The sequence below is a fragment of the Tympanuchus pallidicinctus genome, unplaced genomic scaffold, assembly GCF_026119805.1.
Source record: "Tympanuchus pallidicinctus isolate F22 unplaced genomic scaffold, pur_lepc_1.0 scaffold22, whole genome shotgun sequence".
In the NCBI taxonomy this organism is placed as follows: Eukaryota; Metazoa; Chordata; class Aves; order Galliformes; family Phasianidae; genus Tympanuchus; species Tympanuchus pallidicinctus.
This window is the reverse complement of record NW_026294739.1, coordinates 7,556,695-7,584,688: the sequence shown is the minus strand read 5'-3', so window position 1 is coordinate 7,584,688 and position 27,994 is coordinate 7,556,695. Positions and strand designations below refer to the sequence as shown.

Genomic DNA, 27,994 nt, shown 5'->3' with positions numbered 1-27,994 from the left:
TTGGTTGCCATCCACAGAACTGTGCAATATCTAGTGCACTCTGGAGCACAGTTGATCAGAAACTTTCACGTTTCTTTCTATCTCAGTTGATTTTTCTTAATGCAGGCCATTCTGTATGTTCTCTTTGAAGTGTTGCCACCCATTTCATCTGTCTGCTACTAATGTTTCCCTTTCCAATCTGACTGTCCTGGGACACGCTCAGTAGCTTTCTGAGCTTATTACTTAGTGAAATTATTATATTAAAAAAATTATTATATATATAAAAAAAGATTCCTTAACAGTTTTCCCAATTTCACTAACAACTTTTGCAGTTATCTAAACTCTTACCTTGCTGACAAATTTCAAGCACGTCCTACTTTGCAAAATAGCATTTACTAAAATAACCTTTAATCACGGTCCTGTTAGCCTGGATTCCCGTTCTTGCTTTTGCCAGCTGCATTTCAGAGAAAGCTTTTTCATTTTCTTGTAAACATCTCAGCCTGGAGGATCCTTAGTGTGATCTTACTACTTACCAGTTGTGACAGGACTGGTTCTCTGTCATGCAACTAATTGCAATTCGTGAGTTGTGACATCTTTGAACATTTCCTGACAATTGAAGAGAGACTCAGATAAAAATAAGTGCAATAATGGCAGAAGGAATATTACAAAGTATGACAAATCATCATGAGATAGGAGCAGGAGTGTCAGGATCTCACAGGATTCATGAGTTCTTTGCATTTCTGTTACTTTTTTCATTGTACATTTCTAATTGCTGTTGCTTATTGAAAGGCGTCAGCTCTCAAAAATAACTCAAGGGCAACTGGCATTTTGGTTATCTCTTACCAGCCTTTGTTTAAAAAAAACCATTGAAAGTGAATCTTCAAAACCCTTTCTTTTCCTCCTACTACTGAAAGAAAAACTTTGTTTTCAGAAACCTGTAGGAGACTTATTTTGAAGTTTAGATACAATTCTGTGTCTATATTTTTGTTGGCAGAATAATGCTGTATTTGTGAACAGAGTCTTTCATTTACTTCACATTCCTTCCAATAGGTTACATGTTTGTTTGCTATTTTTACCCTCTGATTAACACTGTGCTGCATTGGAGTAATACAGCATGCAGTAATGGTACTTTAGGGGTCAGGAGGAATTGGTTTATAAGGAAGGATTAGACGAGTTTAACAGTGTGAGTGAGGCTTTCAAAGATACCTAGAGACATTAAATCAACAGTCCCATCAAAATAACAAGACTTGATGCATATCCTAAAGAGAGAAAACTCCTACCTGTGCTTGTTAATGATGTTCTACTCCACTAAAAATGTGTTTGATATGCTTTCGTTAGCACAGCTTCTGTGTGAGAGGGAAATGTTGCTTTCACCATGTGTAAAATGTCTATAAGCAGAGGTCTCAATTGTGCAGACAGTCACTTTTCATTAATGTTATGAGCAGGGACTCTGCATCATTATTTTACATAAAGATATATTTTTTTTGTTTTAAATAGCTGCCAAGAACTGGTGAGCTCAGAGCAGGTAGGAGAATGTGACGGCATTCCTATGGAATTCAGTGAAGGGCATTTTCCTTTGCAAGGTCATAGCAGAAATGAAATGCGGTTGTTGACTCAGATATCTGTTAGGATTATTCAGGATGTTTTTTCATGAAGCTACTGGGTCTAGGTTGAAGTGTAGCAGTGAAAGCTTAGTGTTCAGAGCAGGAACAAAGGGCTGTGCTGCAGGATACTTAATGTTTGCTGTCATGGAAACCTGTTGCCTTGGAACATGACTAATGAGACCCAGGTTAAAGGAAAGGAAGAAGCCATTCTTGAAATTACTCTCCAGCAAACCCTCATGAAGACCAGCAGTATATATTACCAAAACTTACATTTATTTCAGGTTCTGTTGCCTGATTCATTTAACCTTGTCCTTTTATTTGCTTAGCAGCTCTAGTAACAAGGAGTTTTAATAAAAAGAATGCTATGAAATACTTTAAAGCTCATCTCTAGACCTTCTAGAAATAACTAGCTTCTTATTTCGTACTTCTTTCCTAGCGTGCTACAGTATTTGTCCAAATTCTGTGGCAGGGCCGTGTTGACAACAAACTGGCAGATGAGGGATCCTGCAACATGCTGGGAATTCCCACCCAGCAGTTCAGATGAGCTGAGGGAGTTTGGCTTTGGTTGTAGTCATTCATTTTAAAGAATATCTCAGATATGTGAGCGAGGGTACATATTCTGTGTACGTATTCCTATGAAAAAAACTGGAGGGGTACCTCAAAGTTTACTTCCCCTTTCTGTCACCTTCTTTTCAAGTTCTGCTGAGAATTCTCTTCCCGAGCTTCTTGCTCCAAAACCAGTGTGCATCATTACACAGCAGATTCTGTAACAGAGAGCAGAAATACAAAAGTCTTCTGTGAGCTGATGTTTTTCCTCTTGCAAAGGTGAATTTTGTATGTCTGATAATGAGTCCTAATTGAGCAAAACAATGCATGGTTTGGAATCCCTAGGCACACAGTGACAAATCTGTTATGGCTCGTCACGGTTCTCAGATGCTTCCTGGACCAGAATCTTGCATGATAAATGGGCAGCAGCTGTGTGAGCCTCGCTGCCTTGCAGAGATCATGCTTCAGGGTCCTCTGGAAGCTGACGGTGAGAAGGCAACCTTAGCAGAGCAGAGCTGATAACAGCAAATCAGAGTGGAACATCTTTAAAGAAGTTTCAGGTGAAATGATATGTTCTTTCTTTATTTCTTAGTGGACTTGCTTGGATATGGATATGCTTGGGGTGAGCAGGAGAACTGTATTGAAAGAACAATCTGACAAAGTGGCAAGAAAGGAATATTCTGCAAACAACAGAATGGGACTTGGGTTTTGCAAGGTGGCAGCTGCATTTGGGGTGAAAGGATTTTTTTCAGGTGTGTATTGTCAGTGATAAGGTGGTCCTAGTCCTTAAAAAATAGCTTGGGTGGTCGGTTTCTGTTTGGCAGGATTAGCACAAATTGGTAACATTCTGCTGGCAAAACAGGGAATGCAGAGGGCAATGAAATATTAGAAATTATTTTAAATGTAATAATGAAATGTTGATACATTCTGACATTCCCATCAGGTCAATGTGGGGAAAACCCCAACATTTAACGTGACAGTTTTGCCTGAAACAATGGAAATAAGCACAGTGGCAAAAACATTACCTAGGAATGTATACTCCAGTATTCATGTTTAAACCTGCCCTAAAAGACTGGACCTCAATAAATCATTTTGTTCACCCTTCAGTCCCAGGCAGGATCAGCTGCCCTTCAGCTGTATCTGGGTGATATTTTTCTGACTTCTCCCAGTCAGCCTGTGGTGGAGATCCTAAAATGTTCCTGGACAGTCTGTCCAGGAGCTGAACTGCCTGCCAGAGGGAACCCTTCCCAATGCCCCTCCTCCAGCTCCCTTTCCTGTAAGATGATCCCAGCATTTCTTATGATAGCAAGCATGGACGAAGAAATCTTATTGCATTTCTCTATGCAGCACGCTTTGAAAGGACTTTGCTTTGCTGTCTGCAGCTTCTAGGTGACACAGATCAATGAGGTGGGTGGGCAGCTGTGCCTTCAGGGTGGTGTACCTCAGCTCCCATGTGTGAGCCATATTCAGCTGTGGCTCATGGTTGCTTGTCAAAAAATTGAAATAGGAACTGCAGTGATGGGAAGTGAATGTTAGTTGGGGCCCATGGACGACATTATGAGATGTGTGCAACCTTCAGGCCCACTAGGATTTCTTTGCTAAATGATTCTAGGAGGATGCGCAGCAGAAGAGATGACAGTGATTGTGCTGTGCTTTGCTGCCTGGGTTCAAACAGGCACCCAGAAGCCATTTTTGTTGTGAGCGTTCTAAAGTAATGTAAAAGCAATATTGATCTTCATTTACTGTTTATTGTTTTGTATAGTTCTATATAGAAGAGTTGGGTGGTCTCTTCTGATAGCAGGCTGCCTGTAATGCTGCTTTTCGTAGAATCATCATAAAATAGCTTGAGATAGAAGGCACCTTTAATTAAAGGCCATCTGGTCCAACTCCCCTGCAGTGAACAGGGATGCCTACAGCACCATGAGATGTTCAGAGCCTGCTGCAGCCTGACCTTTGGTGTCTTCAGGGGCAGAGCATCCATGGGCAACCTGTGCTGATACTTTGCCACCATTATTGTAAAAAAAAAAAAAAACTTCTTATGTGCAATCTAAATCTCCTCTTTCAGTTTGAAACCATTTCCTCTTGTCTTATCACAACAGGCCCTGCTAATGTGTGTGTCCCCTTCCTCCTAACAGCCTGTCTTTAGGCACTGACAGGCTGCTCTTAGGTCTCCCCAGAGTCTTCTGTTCTCCAGGCTGCACAGCCCCAGCTCTCAGCCTTTCCTTACAGAGGAGGTGTTCCATCCCTTTCCTGCATTCCCTGATCATTCAGCCTGTTTGTGTGTTCCAGGTCAGTTGCTTCGTTCATCCTCAGGCTTTTGTGCCCAGCACTGGGGCCTGAGCCAGCAAGCAGGAAAAAGTGCATGTGGGTGCAGGGCTGTACTGTGGCAGCATTCCCCAGCCCTGGCACTGCATCAGCTGTGTGTGTGAGCCCTAACAGAGTACCTGTGGGGAAGAGACTTGGTGAGAGCAGAGTTCTGGCTCACAGTAGCACGCTGGGGATCTTGGCATTGCTGGCTGTGAGCAGTACTGCCCTGCAGCAGCCAGGATCTGAGCTGTGTGTCTGCTGCCCGCTACAGGCCAAGAGTGCTCCTGGTCAGGCATGCACTGCAGCCTGCGCTCGGCCCTGGGTGCAGAGCTAGCACAGTATCTGGGCGGCAGTGGAGAGCATTACCTGGGCAGCTGCAAGAACTGTGCATCTGAGTGAACTTTGAGCACCTGGGGAGAGGCCCAGCCCTGCTGGTGATGTTCCTGGAAGCACTGCCAGGTTCTAGCAGGAGACCTTACGCTGTTGGTTTTGTTTTGAGTCAGGGTCTAATGCACCAGCCTGCACGAGGAGCTATGCTTGATGCGTTGAACAAAAACAGAGGTTGACCGTCAGAGGGAGCAGGCAAACAGCACAGATGACCCCTGGCCAAACAGCGTGTGCCTGGGAGGAAGCTCAGGCTGTTAGGTTGATACCTTTTTTTATCTTTTTAATGAAACCTCCTTCCTGCCATTTCAGAGGAGTGGAGGGTTTGACGTCATGTGCTGATGAGTCACTGCTTTTAACAGGCCAGCAAGCAGGGACTGAGAGAGCTGTCTGGAGCAGCTGCTCTGTTAATCATTCACAAAAAGCTCAGAGAAAGCTCAAGGGGAATGCTTGTGAATAATTAAATTTCTGTTTTCATTATGAAGACTCAGTTGATTTACCTGGATCTGCTAGAATCCAGGTACTGGGGAGCGAGGGGGGAGGACAGTTATCTCACTGATGTGTTGATATCCCTGTAAATAACCTTTGGAGTCCTCAGTGTCAGTCAGGCACGTCTATGATTTAACAGTTTCATGCAAAGCTTATGTAACACAGCTCTCATCACCAGCTACTCTGTATCTATCTCTGTAGCTACAACCTGTTTGACAATATCTCTGTATTCTAGAGGAAGCAAGGGCCTTAGACAGGGCAAGGTGTGCATTTTGCAGAAAGACTGAAGATCTGCTGTATCTCATAGCCTGCTGCTATCCACCATGTACATTCTCAAAGGAAGCAGAGCTGCCCAGGTATGTTCACCAATGCTTCTGCTCACCTGTGTCTTTCTTCAGGGCGTCGTTTGTGAGGCAGCAGTCCATCATTCCAAGTTCATGCTGATTCAGTGTCTTGGGAAGATGTGTTGTACTCGTCATTGCCATGAGCCTAAACTCCAGATGCTGACATGCAGCAGTCAGAAAGTTTATTAGGTTCAGCTTCAGAAGAGTAGGACTTACCTCCACCAGGGTCCAGGTTGGATGCATTCCTGTATGATGAATTATTCACTGTTCAGCTCATCTCCATTGTTCAAGTGCTTTAGGCAATAGTTGCTGTCTTTGTAATCCCGTTACCGAAGTTTGCAGTAAAGCCAGGAAAACAGAGTGTTAGATTAACTTCACCCACACAATGGGACTGCTGGGCAGCGAGGGCAGTGAGGTTGCTTGTGGATATTTACTTCAATCGCCTGCAAGGATGTGAGTGGAAAGTTGCTATTCTGGCTGACGTTGGAAGAATGGAGAAAAAAGTATGCTATGAAATCACTTGAGTCTGAAAAACCTTTCTGCCTTTGGGCATTGTGTTCATGGATTTATGATATCCCACTGATGTGTAGGCAGAAGCTGTTTTCAAGCTCCTATTCATTTCAAGCTCTGGGAAAACTGAAATACTGAAGGATGTATTTCTAATAGATTAATGATGTTATATCTAGCTTTATGAATAATCAGAGATATTATGAGATTCAAAGCACCACAAGCCAGTGAGTCTGGGATGTGGGATAGAGCCCCGCTTGAATATCACAGCTTAAGGTGGTTATTTATGCTAGCAGGGGAAAACGTATCAGGAAATCAAATCTTGCTTGTGGATAGAGCACATTTTGTATGGTGTATGATAATAATGAAAGTGATCTTTCAGAGCAAAGTTGGTATTGAAATGCTGTGGAACACTGAAAATAGAAGAAATCAAACAGGAACTTTTGAAGCATGGGAATAAAACAAAATCAAAAGGAGAAAATCAGTTAAAATCTAGAAAGAACACAGTTTCTGAGGCCTCGTGTCAAATGTCGTGTGGCAGTTGACTCAACAAAAGATGCTTTTTTGATTTGCTTATTAAAGGGACCTTCCGAAGAGTCACTGTTCCTGAGAAATCAGATGCGTTGCATAGTTAAGTATCATATTAAAAAATAAAAGTATAAGATGTAGAGGCAAGAAAGCAATAAAGCCTGAAGAGGTTATTAAAAGCCTCCCAGAGAAATTGCCCATGTGAGATATATTGCAAAACTGAGCAGCAGTTAGCAACGAGAACTCTGAGATGCTGAAGCCTGACTGTGTGATGCTGAGTTCCTTGGAGGCCTCTCTGTGTGGATGAAGGCACCTGCAGGCTTTGCTCTGGCTTATCAAGGCTGGAAGTATTCTCTGTGCAAAGGGCAGGCAGGTTTACAAACAAGCTTGAAAACTTTCTCCAGACACATTTTTCTCTTCTAATTACAAAGCAAGTATAGTTTATTTTAAAAATAACCGATTCAGCCAGCCATTTAATCCTTTGCTCTCTGTACCCAGCAACGAAGTTTGAGTTTGTCTGGAAAAATAATAAGTGGAGAATGATTCACATGATTAGCAAGCTCCATCACTGGGATGCAGGCCTGCCTGCTGCAGCTCTGCTTTCTGGTCAGAGTAGATGCTGCAGGAAAAAGCACAGTGTCTATAGGGTCAGCTCATGGCCGCCTTACTTCTGGCCTCTTAATTTTTGCTTAGGAGAGCTTGTCCAGACTCCTCAAACCTCTTGCCTCTCTGAGGCTGCAGTAGGTGCCTTACTCACACAGCAAATCTTGTAACACCATAGTTTGTGTTATATTTGTCATTAATAATTGATGGATTACTCAAAGGTTGCATTGTGACATTTCTATTATTTGTTTCCTCCGTAAGAACAGTTTTGTAAGTTAAATTAAACAAGTTAAAAACTTTGAAGAGATGTTTCTCCAATGCCTTAGGATTTCTTCTGAGCCAGGACTGAGTTTCTTTTCCAGTATCCATTCTTGGTGTGACACCACCCCACATGATTTACAAAGAACTGTACGTCATGTGTCAACCAAGACATCAGATGACTCCAACGTGCCAGATGCAAGCTAGCATCACAGGTAAGGCACCAAAGGCCTGACCTTGGTGCAATTGCTGCCTAATCTTTGTTTCCCAAAGCTCAGAGGCATCCCCAGAGTCAGTCATGGTTCAAGCCATGTCTCTGCCCATGAAGATGGGGCGCCCTGTTGCAGAGCATGGGCTGATGTGCTCAGTGCAGGGGCAGGGCTGGTGCTGGCCAGGGCAGCGGTGACAGTGTGGCTGTGATCCTGCTCCCAGCCCTGTGCCAGGAATCTAGTCACTGTGGAGCATGCTTTGAGCATTTAACAAGACTAAAATTAGCTTTTTTGAGCACCCCCTGCTTTGTCAGCCTGATTCTTGCGTGCCACAAGCGCTGCTTCTCTATGCTTTATTACAGGAACTCTGCATGTTCCCATGAAGCTGTTCTGCATTTTGAGAGTGTGATAGTGTGTCTCTGAAGAGAGGCAAGGACGTGTCTGTCTTTTAGCTCCAAGCCTCCTGGAAAACAAGGTCAACCTGATTGTTTTTAGAACAGATGGCTTCCTTCCATGTAGTACCATTTCCCTGGCTAAGTGGAGTCTGACTATACATAAATATCAGATGCAGCTATATGTAGATTTATGAGAATACTAGAAAATTACAAGGTTGGGAGAATTCAGAGCTGCTGAAAAATATGACCATATGTATATTTTCAGTCAGCACTTTAAATAACTTCTTTTCTTTGTCTCCAATAGGCATCTTTAAACTAAGCTAACCTAGCAGATGACGGGTTATCCCAGTCCCTCCTGGGAGAGGATTTCAGTGGAAGATGGCTGGAAGCAACTGCACGAGAAGAGCTTGATATATTCTGAGTCGTGTCCCGCAGTGGAGGCAGGTTTCTGAGGCAATGTGAGCTCAAAAAGATCTAATCTGGATACTGCAACAAGAGAATGGCTGTGGTGCATGGGTAATGAGACTAGAAAGAATGCAGGTGGATTAATTGGACACAAAGATTAATTTGCTGTTCCTGAGTAACCGCATGCTGCTGTCAGTTTTGCTTTTGATATTTTTTAAAGAATTTATAGCCTTGGCTTATACTGTGTTTAGTGGCTGTAATGCGAAATGATGGTGCCCCAAATTCATGTCTCCCTGTATTACAACACACTCGAGAAGTGTGGGAGTGACCTACATGCCGTATGCAGGAGAGGGTTGTTTCAGATTTGCTTTGTTTGTCAGGGTATTTCTGTGCTTTTCTGCGTCCCATTGAAATAATTCAGGTTGTATTAATCAGTTATTGCAAATAATATTATGCAGGAGGGAGGAAGACCGCTTGACCTTCAGAGGCCCATTCCTGTTCTATTTTCTGTAAGAATGTGGGTTGCATCAGCTGGGACTGTGATTGATGGAAGGTACTTGCCTTTCTGTGTAATGGAGAGAAACAGTACCCCTGGTACACTGTGGGGAGCCCTGTCTCTGCAGGGCTGGAATCCAGAGCCCTTCCCTCCAGCTTTATTTCATTAACTCCTTTCAGAGAATACAGCAGGAGCATAATCCAATCACTTTGGAGTTCGGAGGAACTGGCGCAGGGTAGGACACTCCAGCTCAGTAAGGAGAGATGCTGCTCTGTGACTCATTTCCTGCAGCCAGCCACTGAGTCACTGTCCGCATTTATTGCTAAGAACTACGTGAAAACCTCTGAATGGATTCCTGGGTAGCTGATGTTCTATTGAACTTCAGATACAGAAGGAGGTACTTAAAGACACGAAGGGGGGATGTTGCCTTCTCCAAGGCCGCGAACTTTGTTGAAGTAGGTAGAGATGTAGCAGCTAGCTTAACAGTGTGCAGGTTTTCTTTGGCCTGCAGGCCACGGCTGAAAAAAAGGGCTGAAACACAAATACAAGTACTTTACAAGGGTTTAAATATGAGCTAGAGGTGAAATGAATTTCATTTAAAGAAATACAGGTTTCTGTTTTGAGATGAAAACTAACTGAACTCAGTAAACCCCTGCGTTCTTATCAAAATGGCTCTTTTGTTTGAAGCCATTCATAAATCCCACAGAGAAAAATACCGAAATAAGGTATGACTAGACTAAAGTGAAGCTAGATGCATCATTTATTTTTCAGTAACTTTAGGATAGCCAGCCTCAAAATATTGTATATTTTCATCTCTCTCCATGTGAATTTGTCGTCTAATGCCATCTTTATATACTGATGCAATATGATGTAATATTCCTTCACCCAAATATAGTATTATGCCAAAAGACTTGCTTAGGTTGACCTGCCAGAAGGCAAACATTATGCACAGACCTACTTTTATGTAGGCATCCTTTCTGCTTCCAAGTAGAAGTGATCCTGGTCATGAGAGTTGTTGACCACATACCTGGCAGTATTCATCAGCCCACCTGTTAGAGCAAAATAGTTTCTTTTTACTTTCTTGAGATCTAGTAAACATTCAGAGTGACCAAAGATCACCATTCCAGAATGGTGGGCCAGTTCTGTTAGCCAAGTTAACAACAACAACAACAAAAAAGACATAAATAGAATGTAGGGCCACTCTGGGTCCACTCATCCCACAGTTCTTGCATGGTGAATTCAGCCAGTGCTCCCAGTGGGGTCAGCAGTGACACACCTGGGCTGAATCTTGGGCTACTTATGATCTAGCCTTGCATGGCAGTAGTTGGTGCTATGGCAGGAAGCAGCAGGACTGCCTCATCCTGTTCTGGATGCCTCAGCGGGGAGCAGGATCTGGTGCAGAGCTGGTGGATTCATGGTTCTGTGCTTCTGGTGCTTGTGTTTCTGCTCCTGCACAGCTGTGGGCATCACAGCAGCCAGGAGTTTGGTCAGTTCATACATCCTCCCATGTATGAAACACACAGACCAGAATATTTAATGCCCTGAGTAGGCCATTATGTGAGACAGCTAAGAAATTAGGGAAAAACAAAGCAAAACCTGGCTCCAGAAAATCTGATTAGTGGTCTTTTTTTTTCTTTTTTTTTTTTTTTTTTCTGGAAAGTGCTGGCAGCAGAAATATTTTGTTTTTGTTGATTCACAGAGATTAGCTGACACTAAATGACTGAAGCTGAGCTGGGACTGACGTGTATGTCTGATCTCCATCTGCACTGTCTGAAACAATCTTCGTTTTTTTCCTGTGTGAGTTTCAGTGTTTTGTTCAGAGGCAAGTCCCTGAAACTTAACTTCCCAAGGAACTCATGAGTGGTTTTTCTGGATTTGCTCATTATAGAGTGCATCCTTCTTTCCCAGTTTGGATGCTTATGAAGAACCCATGGTCAGATAATTGGAGAGAACTGAGATTGGTTAACTAACGTGTTACCAGCCCTCAATGGTGACTCATGCGCTCTTAGTGTAGTTTGGCTTGTCTTTCCCGTGTCTGTACCCTCATTATGACTGCCCTTCCTGAGGACAAGGGACCAGCTCTGAAGCCTGAAAGTAGCTTCTGAATTTCTGCACTCATAAATTTGCTTTTATTGATTGTATTTGGGATATGTTATTGAAGTGAATTCCTAGTAGGATGTTGAATATTGCTGAATGCTGGGGTTTCTTTCTTTTTTTGAGCTATGCTTTAGTTAGTCCTCTTTTATCATTTAAATCATATTACAATACTATGAATCAATGTTTATTTTGGAAGAGGAAACTAAATCTATCAAAGCAATTAGAAAATTAGAGGTTTTTCTGAGCTGGTGAGCAGCCTTAGGGGGAAGAGGGGGGTTGTTGCTGTTGCTGCAGACAAGTTTTTAGAAAAGTCTCTGGGTAAGGTTGTATCATTGCCACAGCCCTCACTGACAAAACATGCCATAAAAGCAGAATCCCGTTGCTTAGCAACTTACAAGAGATGATTAACCCTTTGCAGCATGGACAGCTGTTCTCCTATAGGATGACATGCAACTATCAGAAGGGCAGGATCATACAGTGACAGTATGGAGTAAAAAGTGACTAAAAATAATCTGAGGTTATGATATTTAACAGCACTGCCAGTATTTCTTCATATGACCTCTAGAATTCCTGCTTGGTTTAAAGACTGACTCTGTCTTGATATTGTCCATGCACAGGAAGCCTTAAAGCAGAGTAGTAGCGACAGTAGATAGGGAAGTTCCTCACCTCTCATCTCCTTCCAGTGCAACAGGGAAATTCTGAAGACCATTTCAGGCTAAAAAATCTCCTTTTAATTAAAAGTGGTACTAATCTCTGAGGTTGACGGGATGAAAAATTTCCATTTCCTTCTTTGCAGAGGGCCTAAAATTCAGTAAGAGTGGGTCAGCAGGAATGTGCGGGTGTGGTGGTTGTGCGCTGCAGCGCAGAAGTTTTCTGTATGCTGTCACTAAGATGTTCCAGCACTTGAGTCGATAACTTCTTCAGATGTGATCACTTGGACAGTGTTCATCTCATCCAGCTTCAGCTGTCTTAAAAATGAGGCGTGGAGTCTAGACATCTGTAGGCAGAGCGAAGGGAGCAGTTGCACTGGGTAATTCATTACGTCGCTTCTCAGCACATCCTGGGGTGGGCTGGGCTGCCCTGGTTTGCCCCTTTGGAAAGCAATGTTGAAAGACCAGTTTGTGTTGTGGGCTGTGGAGAGTGCTGGGTGAGAGGAACACAAGCCTGTGATTTTAGCAGTATCTTGTGTGGCATTATTTCCACAAGGATGATTTCCTAGTGTTCAGTATGCTGCTTAATAACAGTGAAAGTGAAACAGGGTTTTCAATTGCATCTGTGGAAAAACACTCATATGGTAACAAAGGTCAAGGCACAGACAGAGGATTTTAAATTGCAAAGGCCTCCCTTTGTGAAATTAACTAGTAATAAAGTCGAGAATTGCCCTGAAGCAAGAAACACTCTGAGTTTCACCTCTCCCCCTTTGTAATTTTGCAGCCGCAGCAATTAATTTCTGTAACTATTGGCCCCAGTTCTGGTAGCTGCAGAGTAGATTGGGGCTGTTGGCTGCTGAGAACAGTTGTCGCATACACATTATGCATGATATGTGATGGATGGACTTTGTGCATCATCATCCCCAGTACCTTTGTGTATTTGCTGCCATTAATGGAGAAAATTATCTTAGCTAGAAAACAATTTGTATTTGGTAGCGTGAAGATTGCGTGTTCCTCTTGTTTGCTGAAGGGTTAATTGTGACCTTAACAGAGATGTAGAATCAATCCAGATGACAAAGTGCTGTGAACACAGCCTTTCCTGTTGCATATCTGAATGCCATCCATGTGTCCCTCTGTCTTTGGTCGGTATGATTTTGTATGGTTCTAGCAGGGCAAACACAGAAACTGCTAGAGAGCTTGTTACCTTGTTCACAAATGTGTTCACCTGATGCATTTAAGGCTTTCAGCTCCAGAAGACACCCAGTGTGACAAACAAGCCGAGTGCAGGCCACTTGGTGTTTTGCACTGTAGCTTTTTGTATGAATCTCCGTGCCACTGCAAGATCTCTAGGGAGATCAACGCTGTAACAGAGGCACAAACGAATGCAGATATTTCTGAGTTGTTAGCCGGATTTTTTACTGCTGTTTTGAACATACTCTCTTAACTCACCAGCAGCAAAAGAAACTTCTACCTCTGATGTCTGAGCTATTTTCCTTTAGCTACTGCGAGTAAGGAGACATAGCTTGCAAATTGGGATGTTGTGGCATTTGACTAGAATGGATGGATTTAGCCTGTCTGAAATGCAATTTCTCTTGGAGCCTATCAAGAGGAAATACCCATCTATCTTCCCTTCGTGCTTGCTGCTGTGTCACACAGAGGGACAGAATGCATTATTAGCCCAGCCTTGTACCACTCCTTGCATGTGAGTTACAGTGCTTTGGTTATGAGCTGGTAATCCTAAGCTCATGCATGTTTGTTTTAGGGCAGAGAAGAGCCAGGGTAGGTGTGAAATAAGTGCCTATGTGCAAAAAGTCCTGTTTGTTCCAGAAGAGAGACAAGAGTTAAAGCACGTTTCCTGGGGATTAGGAGGGGAAGGGCCACAGTGTCCTACACTCTCTGGTGAGAGAAGAGCACCTGCAGCCCTGCTCCTCTCTCTCCCTCTCTCCTCAGACACTGAGACTGGAAATGGGATCACCAACTGGTGGGTGTGCTGGGGGGTAGCAGGCATTCAGACCCTGTGCTCATGTTTGACTAGGATCTCAATTTGTGTTCTTATGTGTGTTTATAGGGGCAGGTTTTCACAGAGTTGAGGTCCCAGAACTTAATTTTTGAAGGGAAGCAAACTTAAGAGGGGGTTTTTGTGGTCAGTAGGACTGTCAGAAAGCAATGTGTACGGTTGAGTCTTGTTGCCTTTGGGGAAATACTTGGGACGTTTTGTACCTGCCTGACTCAGATTTAGTAAGCAGCTGAAGGCTTCCTGGTTTTTGTGATTCTCCTCTCTGCAGGAGAATCTGCACTTCTGCAAGATTGCAACATACTTTGTACTAAAACACAGTGTAAGTGATGCATCCTGGGAGTTACATGGGTCTTGAGGTGCTCTCAAGGCTGAGATCCTGTGTGCCAGAGGAGCCTTGGTGCCTCAGGCTTGGAGTCTATGGAGCTGGAGCCATTTGTCATGTACTGGCCTCTCCCCTCCCTCACGGGAGGAGAGATATAGGGCAGAGGAAGCTGGAGTGCCCTGACGGGACTTGCCCTACCTCCATAGGGTCCAGGCCAGGTAGTTCTGAGTCAGCTCTATGCTGGCCCTGCACTGGGTCTGTTTATTGGCAAACACGTGCCTGCATCTGCCCACAGGATCAAGTTCACTAATCCCCAATTTAGAGGGAAAAGTGCAGATATTCTTCAGGTCCAGGTGTGCTTCAGCCATCTGAATTGTGAACAAATACCCAATGCATTAAATTCTAGTCATGAGAATGGGGAAATAAAAGTCAACTAATCAAGAAATTATTGATTTTTTCTTTTTTTTTTTTTAATTTGTTCTTGGTTAATATGTAGCCATCCCTTGCTATGCTTGAATACACTTGCAAACATTAAATGTGAGACAGGCAGTAAGGAGTGACTGCAATCATTTTCACAGTCTTTAATTGCAGCAGAAAGTAGTCAGTCGACCATATCTGATGTGGAAGATCTGCTTGCCCAGGTGTTCACCACGAGGTTTGGATGTGTGATTCCAGGTGAAGCTGTTGCTTTCAGTGCTGTCAACAGTGAGCCCTGGGGAGCTTGCTCTTTCAGTCAGATGACAGCTAGTGACAGATTTCTTACTATTTGTTACAGTGTTGATGCCTTTTACTGCATGGCACATCAGGAGAAAAAGATTCACTGTTCTGATTCAGCCGTACCTGGCCTTTTTGTTCTCACCATTTTAGCTTCATGGGGTAGCTTTTAAATGTAAAGCCCGTGACATGAGATTATTTAATTGAAATGTAAACAGCTGTATTTTGAATTCATCATGCTTCAGAGCTAAAATGAACTTTAATGCCATGATGCTACAGAACACAGCAATTTTTACATATAACTTCAGTACAAAATCACAGAAAGCTTAACTGTCCTCAGGCACAGCACAGGGGGCTATTCTGCCACATTTCTCAAATTTTTATGCTTTTTTGTGCAGCTTTCTACCCTTCAAGTTGTTTTCCCTCCTACCTGCTCAGAACTTAAGTAAAATGTTACGCTATTTTTTGATGGTAAGGAAGCCTCCCAGTCTTAAATGCTTAACCCTGTGATGGGAGTAGAAACTTCACTCTTCTGCAGAGAGGGAAACCAGGCACTGGGAGGCCTACTGGTCTGAAGAGGTCCCTCACAGAAATCCACAGCAGACTGAGGGAGACATGTTTGTGGTTGCCCTGCTGACACGCCTCGAAGCCTTGCTCTCAGATTTGCTATTTGAATTTGCATGTAAGTTATCCCTCACGCTGGAAGCACAGCTGTCACTAGGAATATGCCCCATGTCCAATCATAAGGCAACAAGATCCAGAAAGAGAAAACCCATGACTTTGGATGAATATGCACTGGTGGCAGAGTGCTGTCTTTTCCACCCAGTTACAGATAACTCTGGGTGCCCGCGCAGACTGCAGCCAGCATGGTTGACAGACTGTTGCTGTGCTCTCCCAGTAGCACAAAGCAGAGCAGAGCCTGGAGTCCCATCTTAATTTCACTTAAGAAATAGCGAATGGTCACTGTGTCTGTAAATCTCCATCAACTTTTCTATTTTCAGTGACTGGGTAAAGGTGCTGCTGCATTTTTTGGTATAGAGGAGAACCTACTTTCTGTCTAGGGTCTTTTTGCAGGCTGTCAAGTGCTAGCAGAGACCAAAGAAAGGCAAGTCTCTGGCAACTCAGTTTCTTTCTGCAGGCATAGAGATTACAGTGAAGGGGTAGTCAGGTAGTTGTAGATGTTTAAAACTGTTGGCCCTTGCACTCCTTAATTTCTTCAAAGTCTCCATGTGACTCCCTTGGCTAGAAGATGAGTGAGTGTTGATTAAGAACAACCCAGATTTTTGTCTTAATAATTAAAGAGCATGTGCTGTTTCTTCACAGAGTATTTCAAGGTCCCTATAAACTTAGATGGTATTGCAATACAGAGCCCGGAGAAGTGTTTTGCAACCATTACACAGAGAGTTAGGTAACTTTTTATGGATACTGAAGCCAGCTCCACTAACAAGGCTTACCTATCTGGTTCTGAGAAATTTCTGGTGGTGGTGGTGGAGGCAATAGTTGATAGTTATGATTCTGTCTAAAAACTAATTTTTATTCTATCAAGAGGTAGAAAATACTGTGGGATGATGTTATATTTCCTAGAACATAATTCCAAGAAAGTACATACATAACAAATGCTAAATAATGAGAAGGGGATTCTGTCAGCAGATTAAATATATAATTGCTATTGAGAAAGATCAGACTCCCAAGGAATACATGACTGAATTTGATAGTAGACAAAGATGGTCATTGAAACCAAAAGTCTCCCAGTTACAGATATTCAGTGCTCTTATTGTGATCTGGAGCACCTAACTCAGTCTGATGAACATTACCACTAGTTTTGAAGTGCTTTTTGACACCCTGATCCATGTGAGTATTTTTATTTTCCTGATCCATTTTCAGAAGCATGTAATAGCAAAGTGTATATCTTCAGATGTTGCAGAGGGTTTTATGTCCCCGGATCCTGGTTATAGCTCGCAGCCTGGAGCACAGATAACACCCAGTAATGAGGCAGTGTGATGTCAGATACAATGGGTGGGGAGTTATTTGTAACGAACAACTGATTTAGTTTCTTTCCTTCCAACCCTCAATGATACTGTGAGGTTTTGACTGCCAGAGGTCTGCATGTGTGAAATGACAATGATTGTTTTATGCAAATGGGTTTCATGCTCTGGATCGCCCATAAGCAATTCAGGGAGATTATTTCTCATTATTCGCCATTTCAGCTGAGTGACAGGCCTTGCAAGCACAGGGCGTTGAGTCTGATTCCTGAACGAATAGCTTTCAGATTCACACGGAGCACACAAGATGGTCTTTTAGCAGGGCTGCATGCACGTTCTCCACACAAGCCCTGATGAAAACGTGCTTCTCGTGCTTTCTGCTTCTGCACTGTGTTCTTGTTGGTGTTTGTTCATCACTTGCAAGGAACGGGAGCGTTGCCTGGTCGGGCAGTTGTCTGTGTGCAGGCAGAGCACCGGGCGCTCCTCGGCATCCCGCCCCTGCCCGCGCTTTGGGACCCGCCGCTACAGAAGCGGGCGGTCGGTGCTGCGCTGTCCGTGGTGCTGCTGAGTCGGGGGCGCGACCAGCTTTGTTCTGTGGGCGCCGCTTCGGAGCGAGAGGGTAATTCGTTTGTGGCAGTCGTAGCTCTGAATAGGTAATGATTAATATTTCATGGTTATTTTTCCGTAAGGCATGAGTCTTTGGAGAATGCATCGGTCTGACTCGCTTGGAGAATTATTAAAGAATGATCCTGCCTTGCTTAGCTTCAAATCAAAATGTAGTCAGGCAGTGCATGCAAATATCCTTATATTAAATGAGAACTCTCTGGCTGTCTGACTAATGCTCTGCTGCCAATACGTCAGTACAAAAGTGAGCACTTAACTTTTAGAAATTTCTGTTTCATTCTCCAGTCTTACAAGTCAGCTGTCTTATTCTCTCCACTTGTGGTGTGGACCTCTGATCTAGATTTTACAAAAGGAATAATGAAAAACTCTTCTATGAGATCATGAATGTTAACCAATCACATAAATTGCAGCATCTATGATTCTGATGGAAGCTGTTCTCTTTTTTCTTATTTATTTTTTACTGTTCTTGAGTCATGAGCAAACCTCCTTAAAATATGAGGGCTGCACAGAAAGCAATACCTCCTATTTTAATATGAGAGTCCGTGTCATCAGAGGCAGATGTTGGTGGTATGGCAGTAGAGGCTGAACCTTTCTGCCAGTATTCCATTACATTTTGTTGCCGTGTGACAGATGGCAGCAGAGGGGCAGGTTGACAAAATGGTGTCTGACATGGAAGTGCATAAGAAGCAAAGGGGGTGTCACTGAGGCAGTGGATGGTACTTTTCATCAGTGGCAACAGCAGGTCATCTCCACTGGTACTGATTTTGGTGAGCATGAGATGCGGGCTCTTGTTCATCGCTGGTATGTTGAAAAAAAAGCTGATGAGAATTTGCTCTATTAAATAGTGTTATTGTGCTCTTTGTGTCCATTGTTGTTTCCATGGAAATGAATAGGTGGTGGTACTTACAGAGTGACCTACGTATTTCAGGACTGTTTTTAAGAAAGGCTTAAGACATATTGTAGCAGGAAGCTGCTATGCACCATCAATCAGCATGGAACAAAACGTGGGACAGATTCCTACTTAGGTGTATAGGTTCTATTAATTAATCTGAATTAAGTCAGACCAGAGGAAATGACACAAAAGATGATGTGTATTCCCTCAGACTATTGTAATGGCTTAATCCTTGTGCAAACAGCAATACTGGAATATAAATAATTCACAGCAGATTCTTCTGGTCCTAATCAGTGTTTCATTTTCTTGGACACAGTAGAGAAAACTACAAAAACGTGACAAAAGAGAATTAAGATTGCAGAGAAATTAGGTGTTATGAAGTGTCATCATTAAGGTGGCCTGTGAAATCTGGATTTTACTACCCCCACCCCATGTCCATACACACGCTATGCTTGTTCTTAATTACATTCACATCTACCAATTCCATTTATACGATGAAGTGGATATACATAAGTAAGCGAAAAAAAGAATTGGTTCTTTCTAGGATGTTATTTTATGATTAGAATCTGTTTTATATCATAACTGCCTCAGGTTTTTAAGAGCTGTCTATAGTCTGTAAGGCAGAAAGGTGTATGTGGGAATGCAAGACAGTTCTATGCTCATCCAACACTTGTAAATGAGTTTTGGAAAGAAATGGTTTGCCGTTCTTGAAATTCCTTGAGAGCTCACTGAGACATAGGGTCATCCTAGAAATTTCATCATCTTCATTATCAAAAAAAACCCCAAGCACCTAATAAAATAATCCCTTGTATGTGTATTTTTCTGTAGGTTCAAGTAAACATTGTTATCTGATGATCCATCTTTTTTAGGCTAGTGCAGCTGATATGTCAAGCAAGACTTGCTCAGCATTATTAAAATTCATACCGCTTTATGAATTTAAGGCTTACATCAGCACAATGCAAAATATGAAATCAAAAACTACTCTCTAGGTCAAACAGTCTTCAGATAATAAGCAATATTATCAAATATTACCACATTTATCAGTGAATTGTAGGTACCAGCAGAGATGTTGCTTTCAATGATCCACATGGCAATCAAATTTGCATGTTTGTTTTATGAATCGAGTGCCTGAAAGATATTATCTGTTGGTGTTTTTGTTGTTGTTGTTGTTGAGATTCTTTCTCTTAAAGTGTCAGTTTTGGCAAGAGCACTGATTGAATGTTTTAATAATTATGAGTGAGGTTTTGTTTTGTTTTGCCTGGTGCCACAGACACAGAAAAGCCTCTGCATGTCTTTTTTGTTTCCAAGTTGATGCTGTCAGTACAGTCTCTGAACCACAGCTGTCAAAAGTAACAACATAAAACTAGAACTAAGAATATTCAATTGTATTTTAAAGTTCTTAAATTATATTCTTACCTAAAGGCCATCGTTCACCAAACCCTGACTTCTCAAAACACATAAGCATGTTTTTATTTTTATTAAGATGAATGAGTTTGGTTTTATGCATCTGAACCATGTACTGCCAATCCTCCTGTTTTAACACTTTTTAGAAACAAATAAATGGCTCTAATTTGGCTGTTTGCTTCATGGATAAACATCAGGTAAAACTGATGTTTTGTATGTGTGTGGTGTATAGACCGTGGTGTATGCATTCAATCCTAGGAGCAGGTTCTGCATTTCTGGCTCCTTACAGGTTAATTATGCTGGGATTTGCTCTGTTATGCTTCTCACATCAATTTATTTTTCCTAAGATTTCTCTTATACTGTAAGTCTCATTTCATACATTTAATATCACTGTTCATCAGCCTAATTACCACCCCACCCCTTTGGCACAGATCCTGAAAGTGAGACTCAAGATTCCTGCCTCAGCCCCTGGACCATCTGCTTTTTCCAGTTCAGATGCGCTAGATGTAGTCTCCAGAGCAGCATTCGTCTTCTCAGCTGCACTGGCTGGTGTACTGCAGCTGCATCCAGGAGAACCGAGCCCTTTCTTTCTCTTCCCAGTGTCTACCATGTCTCCTCGGGTTGCAGTTCTTCCTTCACATTTCTTCTGTGCAACAGATGACAAAAACCTCCCTGCATGGTCAATAATCCATTTAGTTCATCAGGCAAGATTTCCAGTGCCAGATGGTATCTGGTCTTTTGATTCAGCTTTGAGATGTACTAGTGGAAAACCACAGGCAGACAAAAAGCTCCCTGTTGACTACATACCTACGCAGGAGCACACGCAAACCACGCTCTAGGTAACCCTGACAGTTATTCATTGCAGTGCTTTGTGACCTGATTTTAAATAGCTGCAACAAATTGTTTTTGCCTTGAATTACAAATAATTTATTTTGGGCAAACCAGGCCACTTTTATGGGATCCAGCATCATGCCAAGTGTGGTAGGTAGAGATGACAGGATGCCTGCCCTTTTCTGGAAGGTAGCTGCTAACTCCCTGGGGGATGCAGCTCATGTTTGTGAGCTGCTCCTGGCTCTAGACTCCTCTGTGCATGCAGACCCGCTGCTGGTGGGATGGCTGTGGGTGCTGGCTGCAGCACAGGGTTGCAAGACTGCTCCAAAAATCTGGTGCTACAAGTCTGATGGGAAACCCATCAGACCTGACCCAGACCTTCCCCCTCAAGAGATCATCACTGAACACTGGTTTTTAGGAAGGGACACACTAGGCAATTTCCTAGGATAGTGAAATAGAAGAGGTAGAAAAATTACAGCAGTATGTGTAGAAAGGGAGAGGGCCTGGCTCCCATGAGCAGCTCTGGCTCCGTCCCTGCATGCTGTCCCTCACCTGGGAAACCTGCTTGGTCTTGAAGCTGCAAGATGTGGAATAAGGATAGAACTGGGAAGATACTGGCAGCATCATGTAATTCAATGTCACTACCATCAGGCAAGGTCAAAATAGTATTACCTGAGTTCTTATGTTCACTGATGCCTGTGGCAGCAAAAGTCAGTTTTCCCTACTCAGTTCAAATGCCCTGTGTGAATGTGAAGGCTTTCTCAGAGTGAAAGATTCTCAGCCAGGGCTCTTTCAGATGGAAGCCAATAACTCCTGCTGGAGAAATGCATTTCCTGCAGCTAGAGCCTTGTTGGCAGATTCTGACTGGCCATACATGAGCATACAGTATCTATAGAATTTATGCTTGATTTTTTAGTGTATCCAGGAGAAAATTGCCAGAATAAGGATGCTGAGGATTTCGGTTGAGATTATGCAGATTTGGGTTTGTCTCTTTAATTTTACTTTTGAATCTACATTGCTATCCCAGCATCAAAGCAGCTGTTTTCATGACCAGCCTTCTGTCACATGGACACAAATTGTTCATTTTGAGTACATTGCATTCAATTGGAAAAATTGCTTAGGTTTAATATTTTATAGGAGAAGCTGCGCTAATCTCTGCTAATACAGAGACTGTGCTGTCCCTCTTCCCTTTTATATGTTCCATTTTTAAATGCTACTCCTCCATTATGAGGCAAGAAAAATTGCCTTTGATCATAGAGTCTTATTTTGGTCTCGATCTGGGAGTGCCCAGCTATGCCTGTAGCCATAAGCTGTCTGCACTCTTATTTAGATGAGATGGTGGAAGGGCTGCATTCTCACTGGGCATTTGTCTCTTCCTGAACTTATTTGTTTTTGTAGCCTTTTTCTCCCTGAATTATAGAAGGCATCGATGCTGGGAGAGCATTGCAGTCCCACTGCCATTCTTCAAGATCCTGCAAGGAAAACCTGATCCATGCTTTGCCCTTCTTGGGATTCTCCGTGCCCCTTACAAGCACAGGAAGGTAAGATGGGTCATCTGCCCAGCACAGAGCTCTCCCAGTCCTGTGCTGTATTGCCTCCCAGCCTAAGAGCAGGCAGTGGCACAGGGCTTGGCGGAACAGCAAGGCAGCAACCTGGGACTGGGAGGGCACTTAGCAGCCATGTGTGGCACACAAGCAGGATATCCCTAGGGGAAAATTGCAGCATTTTCTCCTAATTATATGGATTTTACTTGCCAGTCAAGTCTCTGATAGCTGAGAGAAATGCAAGACTGCTATCTAAAACAGCACAGAGGTCCAAGGCAAATGTTCTTCCCAGCTTGCAGAAGTGTTACAAGCTGTCATTTAGCTCTCAGCCTGCTTGGAGAACTGATGGCAATGCTTGTGTTTTGATTTCTGCTGGGGAAGAGCAGCCTGCCTAGCACTTATCGCTAGCCCAAGAGAGCGTTTCAGGACCGAGTGATAGCAAGAAGCGCTTACCGAATGTTCACAGTGCTGTGTTAGGGGGGAGGAGACCCAGAAAACATATTTCTGGTTTACCACCAGGGATAAATGCTGTATTTTCCTGATGTTATTAAACATAACATTTCCTGTGTTATTAAGCATAGTCATTTCTGAGGTGTTATGGGGTGCTTTGTGCCCAGGTTTCCAGCTGTACCCATCCCTGGGGTCCCATCCCACGTTGGGAGCAGTAGCTTGCCCATGTGCACTTTTGTGACATGCCTGTGGTGAGTTGTCTGTTCCTCTTTGCTGCTCAGAACGTGCTTCCTGCACACCTGGTAACAGCATTAAGCCCTCACGGACTAGGGAATTTCTGTGAGGTGACAAATTTGCTGTGCTGACGTTCTGCCTGCCAGGACACAGTTGATGTGATGCTGGCCGGCTCTCCCTGGCTGTATATCCTGAAATGCAAAGTCAGTATGGCCCAGCCCCAAAATGTAAGCCCTCAGCTTTAATGCTGGTGGTACTAGCTTGCCAGCACATGAGATAGTGTGAATTTATTTTCTCTCTTTGCTGTGAGCACTCCAGTTTGTTTTGAATTAACCTTTAAATTAATGTACAGATAACTGGACACGTCATGAAGTGTTCCTGCCTTATCCACGTGAGATAATTTGGTGGTTTGGGATCTATTTGCCCTCTCCTGGGTAAAAGTTTTCCTCAGGAAGAAATTCTATACCATCGGCTCTGTGCTGTGCTTTGCAGTCAGATTTTTTTTTTCTATTTTTGTCACATTCGTGACCAAATGCTATATTTGATTCTGACCCAGCTCTGTATAACTTCTTGTAGTGGTGGAGCTGGAACCTACACAGCACACACTAGGCAAAGAAGGACAGACCTATGGCCTTAAAAATGCTGTAATGGCACCACGAAAACTAACAATGCTTGCAAAGACAGTGCAAGAGAAAATGGCGATAACCTTTTATGACAAGGAAGCAGAGTGTGGCTTATTGCTCTCATAGCTTTAGCAAATAGATTCTTGCTTCCGCTGCTGCCAAAGCATCCGTTGCCCTAATGGCTGGGGGGGGAAGGATGTTTGCCTCTATTGGGTGTGCAGCTGTGTGATTTTATGCTCTGAGGATGGATGGAGTCTCATAAAATGAGTAAGAAAAAGGAGGGTTAATGGGTGGTAATTTTGCTACTCGTTTCTATCCTGCATTGTCAGACAAGTGAACAGGTAACAAAGAAGAGGTGTTCTGCCAGAGTCAGGGAGATCCAAAATCACAGAACTTTTCCATGTTTGTGAGTGATTAACACAAAAATTAATGAGGCTTCGATGTGATTAAGGGATAGAAATGGCTTAGCCCCAAGATTGTGAAGATTCTATAGAGCAGAACTGCTGAGATGATTTAGCAAAGGGTTAAATAATGTAACTAATCCCTGTGCACAGCTGTGAAATTGCTTCTGTTCATTTATTTAAAATGAAAAGTCACAAAAACAGGTGAGCGTACGGCTGTAGCTGTAACTTAGTTCACTCCCGCATACTCCTTTGTGTGCTCTCGTGCCAGATCCCATGGCCAACCAAAGGCCATTTTGGCCAGCAGACACCAAGGCCACATCATGTCCCTCCACAGCAGCAGCACCCTGTGAGCTCACTGTGTCTCATCCTGGGGAGCCCTGGCTCTGCAGTGCTGTGGCCTCTGCTGCCTGGATGCTGTGAGTGGGAGCTGTGCTGCATTCTCTTCCTTCTCCCACTTACAATATGTAGGCCCTGCCTCCTTCGCACTCCCATCCTCTTACGCCAGGCCTGGCTCCTTGCAGCAGCTCTGAAGCATGGGGAGGTGTTGGGTAAGTGATCTTGCATGGTAAGCCCGCAGGTGACACGTAGCTGGGGCAGTGCTGCACCCCGAGCACCGCGCTGTGCCGGCTCCCAGGTGCCAAGGAAAGCAGAGCCTGGGCCACACTAATAAAAACTCTTCCCTCAGTGCTCTTTGGCAAAGTGCAAAGAAAACCTTTTTTCATCCTCAGTGACTAAAAATAAATCCTATTTTGGGCTTAAGAAGGAGCTGCATGACTAAAACGAGCCGTTTGGTTTCATTCATGTTTGCTGTCTATTAATCTGTTCTCTTCACCCTCAGCAGAGTATGACTCAGACTTTCTCATTGTCTTCCTCCCTCACTATGTGTGTTTTGACTTTAAATCCTGCCGGCTGACGCACGCAGAGCTGACACCACGACAGCTCGATCCAGCCGGCTCCCAGCAGACTCCTGATCTTCACCGGCTGCTGAACGTAACACCCTGCCTGCTCTGCTGGTATTTTTACAGCTAATGTTGGTAAGCAGATGACACAGGCTGGTGAAGATCCTTGAAACTCCACGGGAGGAAATGCATGAGTATGTGTGTGGGAGAGGCCTGCAGATAAAAATACTGTGCTGGCTATAGGAAAAGATACACATGCCTCAATCTGTTGGTGGGTTGCTATTCTCGTTCATGGTAATCGAAGTGGAGGCTGCACTGGAACAAGTACAGCAGTAGGATCTTTCCCTGTTGATTCACTTGCTGTCTTCTACTCTCCCTCTGGTGAGGCTTCTTGACTCCTCTCCCACTAGAAGCAATGGCCAACTCCAGCTCCAAGTCTTCCTATCCCCGCCAGACACTCAGCACCCCCAGCACCCACAGGGTAGGGTCACTGCAGAGCCCCCACTTTCCTTATGCCATTATCTTCCCTTTCCAGCTTTGCTTATGAAATTTAAACCACTTAGCATATGGACTAAATTTAGGGAGGCATAAAGTATTTGCGTAAAATACGCTTGATTTTCCAAGTGTGAAAAATAAGCACGAAATAACAAGTCTAATGTTGGACTCGAGAGGAGGTCAAGTATTTTAAAATTAAAATCCTTTAAAAGAATCTGTATCTGTGATGATGGATGAACTTTTTTCTGACAGAAGAAAACCTCCCCATTCTCATTACAGTCAGAATACACGCAGGTAATCAAGTCAGATGAAAGATGAATTCTAAATATGACAGTAGCCCTTCTTTTGTACAAAATGCCACGTAAATGAGTTGTAAATTATTTTTAGTTGCTACTGGAAACAGAGCAAGGGGGAAAATCAATATTGACAAAACCCTGCTTTATTTTTAAGCAGTTACTGATTGTCCGCTGGCACCAATAAGGTGAGAAGAGAGCTGAAGCTGAAGCAAGTGGTGCAAGGTGGTCTGGGCTTAGAAAACAGAGGCCTAACAGCCCAACAACATTATTCCTGCACGGCTATAGCCATCCTCATTGCTGCTTCCCTTCACATGGACTGGACAGAGGCGAGGCTCACTGTCCCTGAACAGGAACAGCAGTGGGGTCCTTGTGCCCACCCCTCTGCTGGGACTGAGCATGAGGACACTGAGCCCACCTCACATCGTCACCAGCCAGGAGCATTCCTGACACAGCTCCTCCAAGCTGCCTGGCTTCTCTTTCTGCATTGGCTGTAGTGGTGATGGACATCAAGATGAGAATGGCAAAACAGAAGGGCTGGATTCCCCCTGCCTCTACTGGCTGCAGTGATGGTCCTTCCTGCAACGCCTTGGTTCTTGCATATAATGGAATGAAATCATGAACATGCAGAATTCAGGTTTGATTAACTTTTAGCTTCTCATGACATGCAGCTGTGTAAGATGGAGCATGAGCCAGGGCAAGCCACTCACAGCAAATGCCACATTTATTACTGCTCTGTTCCCAGGACACGCAAGAGGATGCAATATGGTCAGAATGAATTCAGAAAAAAAAGATTGCCAAGTTCCTATGGCTTAGAGGTTGATACTGAGCTGGTTCTAATGCAATTGCCTAAATTTCAGAGATGCCGTAATGTGATCTTACTCTTCCTTAAAATGCCATGGAACTTCTAATGACAACACAGATCAAATTTTCTGTTTCATGACTCATTCCAAGGAAAAGGAAGCACTGCTGCACTCAATATGCAAAAAAAAAAAAAAAAAAAAAAAAAAAAAAAAAAAAAAAAAAGCAGAAAGGGACCTTTATTAAGGCCCTCCTTTTAGGCCTATGTGAATCTGATCCTCAGCACCGTGTCCCTGTGAAGTTCAGTTTTTTAGGTGGAATGAAACTGACAGCCCAGTTATGGATAGCCTTCTGTAAATTCTATCCACTGAAACCAAAACAGCTGTGCAGAGCAGAGCTAAGCCAAGCATCTGCCTGCCTTCACACGCTGCAAATCTCAAGTGAGCGGTTAAGGAACAGAGGAAGGAATTGTGCTGATGTGCCAATTAATCAGTGTGGTCTGAAACGCGTGCCGACGCAGGAGGTCGGGGTGGATGGATGGGGACAGCATGATGATTTTCATGCGAAAGAACTTGCTCGATAAAGGTTGGGCTTTTGGTCGTGGAATGCATGAAAAAGAGTCCATTGGATGAGGTACAACAGAATTCTTGACAATCTGAACATTTTCTTCTTTCTTTTGTTTTTCTGCTCTTCACGATGACTGTTTTCTCAGCAGACCAAGAAATGCAGCCGTGTCCACCTGCAGGTGCTGAGGGTTTTGCACAGACAGAAGATGGCCCTGTACCTTCCAGGTAGCTCCACGTGTGCTGAGGAGAGGCTGCCTGACCTCCAGTGCTGCCACAGCACACAGCCAGGGCAGTCCTGTTAGCTGTGCACACAGCTGCTATGAATTCTACCTCTCTGTTCTTCTGTCAGTTTAATTTCGTAACATTTACTGCTTTAGGAGGTACATTCATCTTAGGGTGTTGGTGTTTTTTTTATTTTTTTTTTATTTTTTTCCATTTTGTTCTGCAAAAGGTCAAAATTGTCAGAAGAGATTTATTCTGGGGGAAAAGGAGACCCATTAAAAGCCAAGGTAAAACGCTTTCTGGAACAGAAAGGAATGAGCCTAAGCTGAAGAAATATGTTCCATGCCATGCCTCCTGATTTATGGCACAGGTATTTGCTCACCATACTGATCACACGTGCAAGTGCTGCCCTTTGCACAGGCAGTGCTGAGAATGCACTGTGACCCACAGGCAGTGCCTGGGGACTGAGACTCCCCGTGGGGCCACTGCTGGCCTCGCCTGCATCTGCTGCCCCATGCTACACTGCCACACAACCGTGCTGCAGCTCGGTGGCTCTTATAAAATCCCCACCGAGGTAGCTGTGTGCCAAACTTCACCCTGGGCTGCCTGGCACCCGTCCTTGTAGCGTGGCTCGCACCCACCTTCGCACTCATCTCACTATTTATTCCCCATCCCTTTTTTTCCTGTTTTTCCCCCTTTTCTTTAATTTTTCACGCTGTTATTTGTCGATTTTTTTCCTTTTTTTTTCTTCTTTTTCCTCCTTCTCCTTTTTCTCACCCTCACCTTTCTCTTTTCCCACATTTTTATCCTTCCTTTCCTTTCCCTTTCCCCCCACGTTCCTTACCCCTCTTTTCCTTTCCCCCATTTGCTCCACCC

The 27,994-nt window shown here is 43.6% G+C and overlaps 1 long non-coding RNA gene across 1 annotated transcript; it reads left to right on the top strand.

Moving 5' to 3' along the window:
• On the top strand, positions 1 to 27,994 carry LOC128082345 (uncharacterized). The gene is made up of 4 exons (XR_008207616.1): positions 1 to 7,764; positions 8,121 to 8,233; positions 8,458 to 22,128; positions 24,765 to 27,994. It is a non-coding gene; the product is annotated as an uncharacterized LOC128082345 (long non-coding RNA).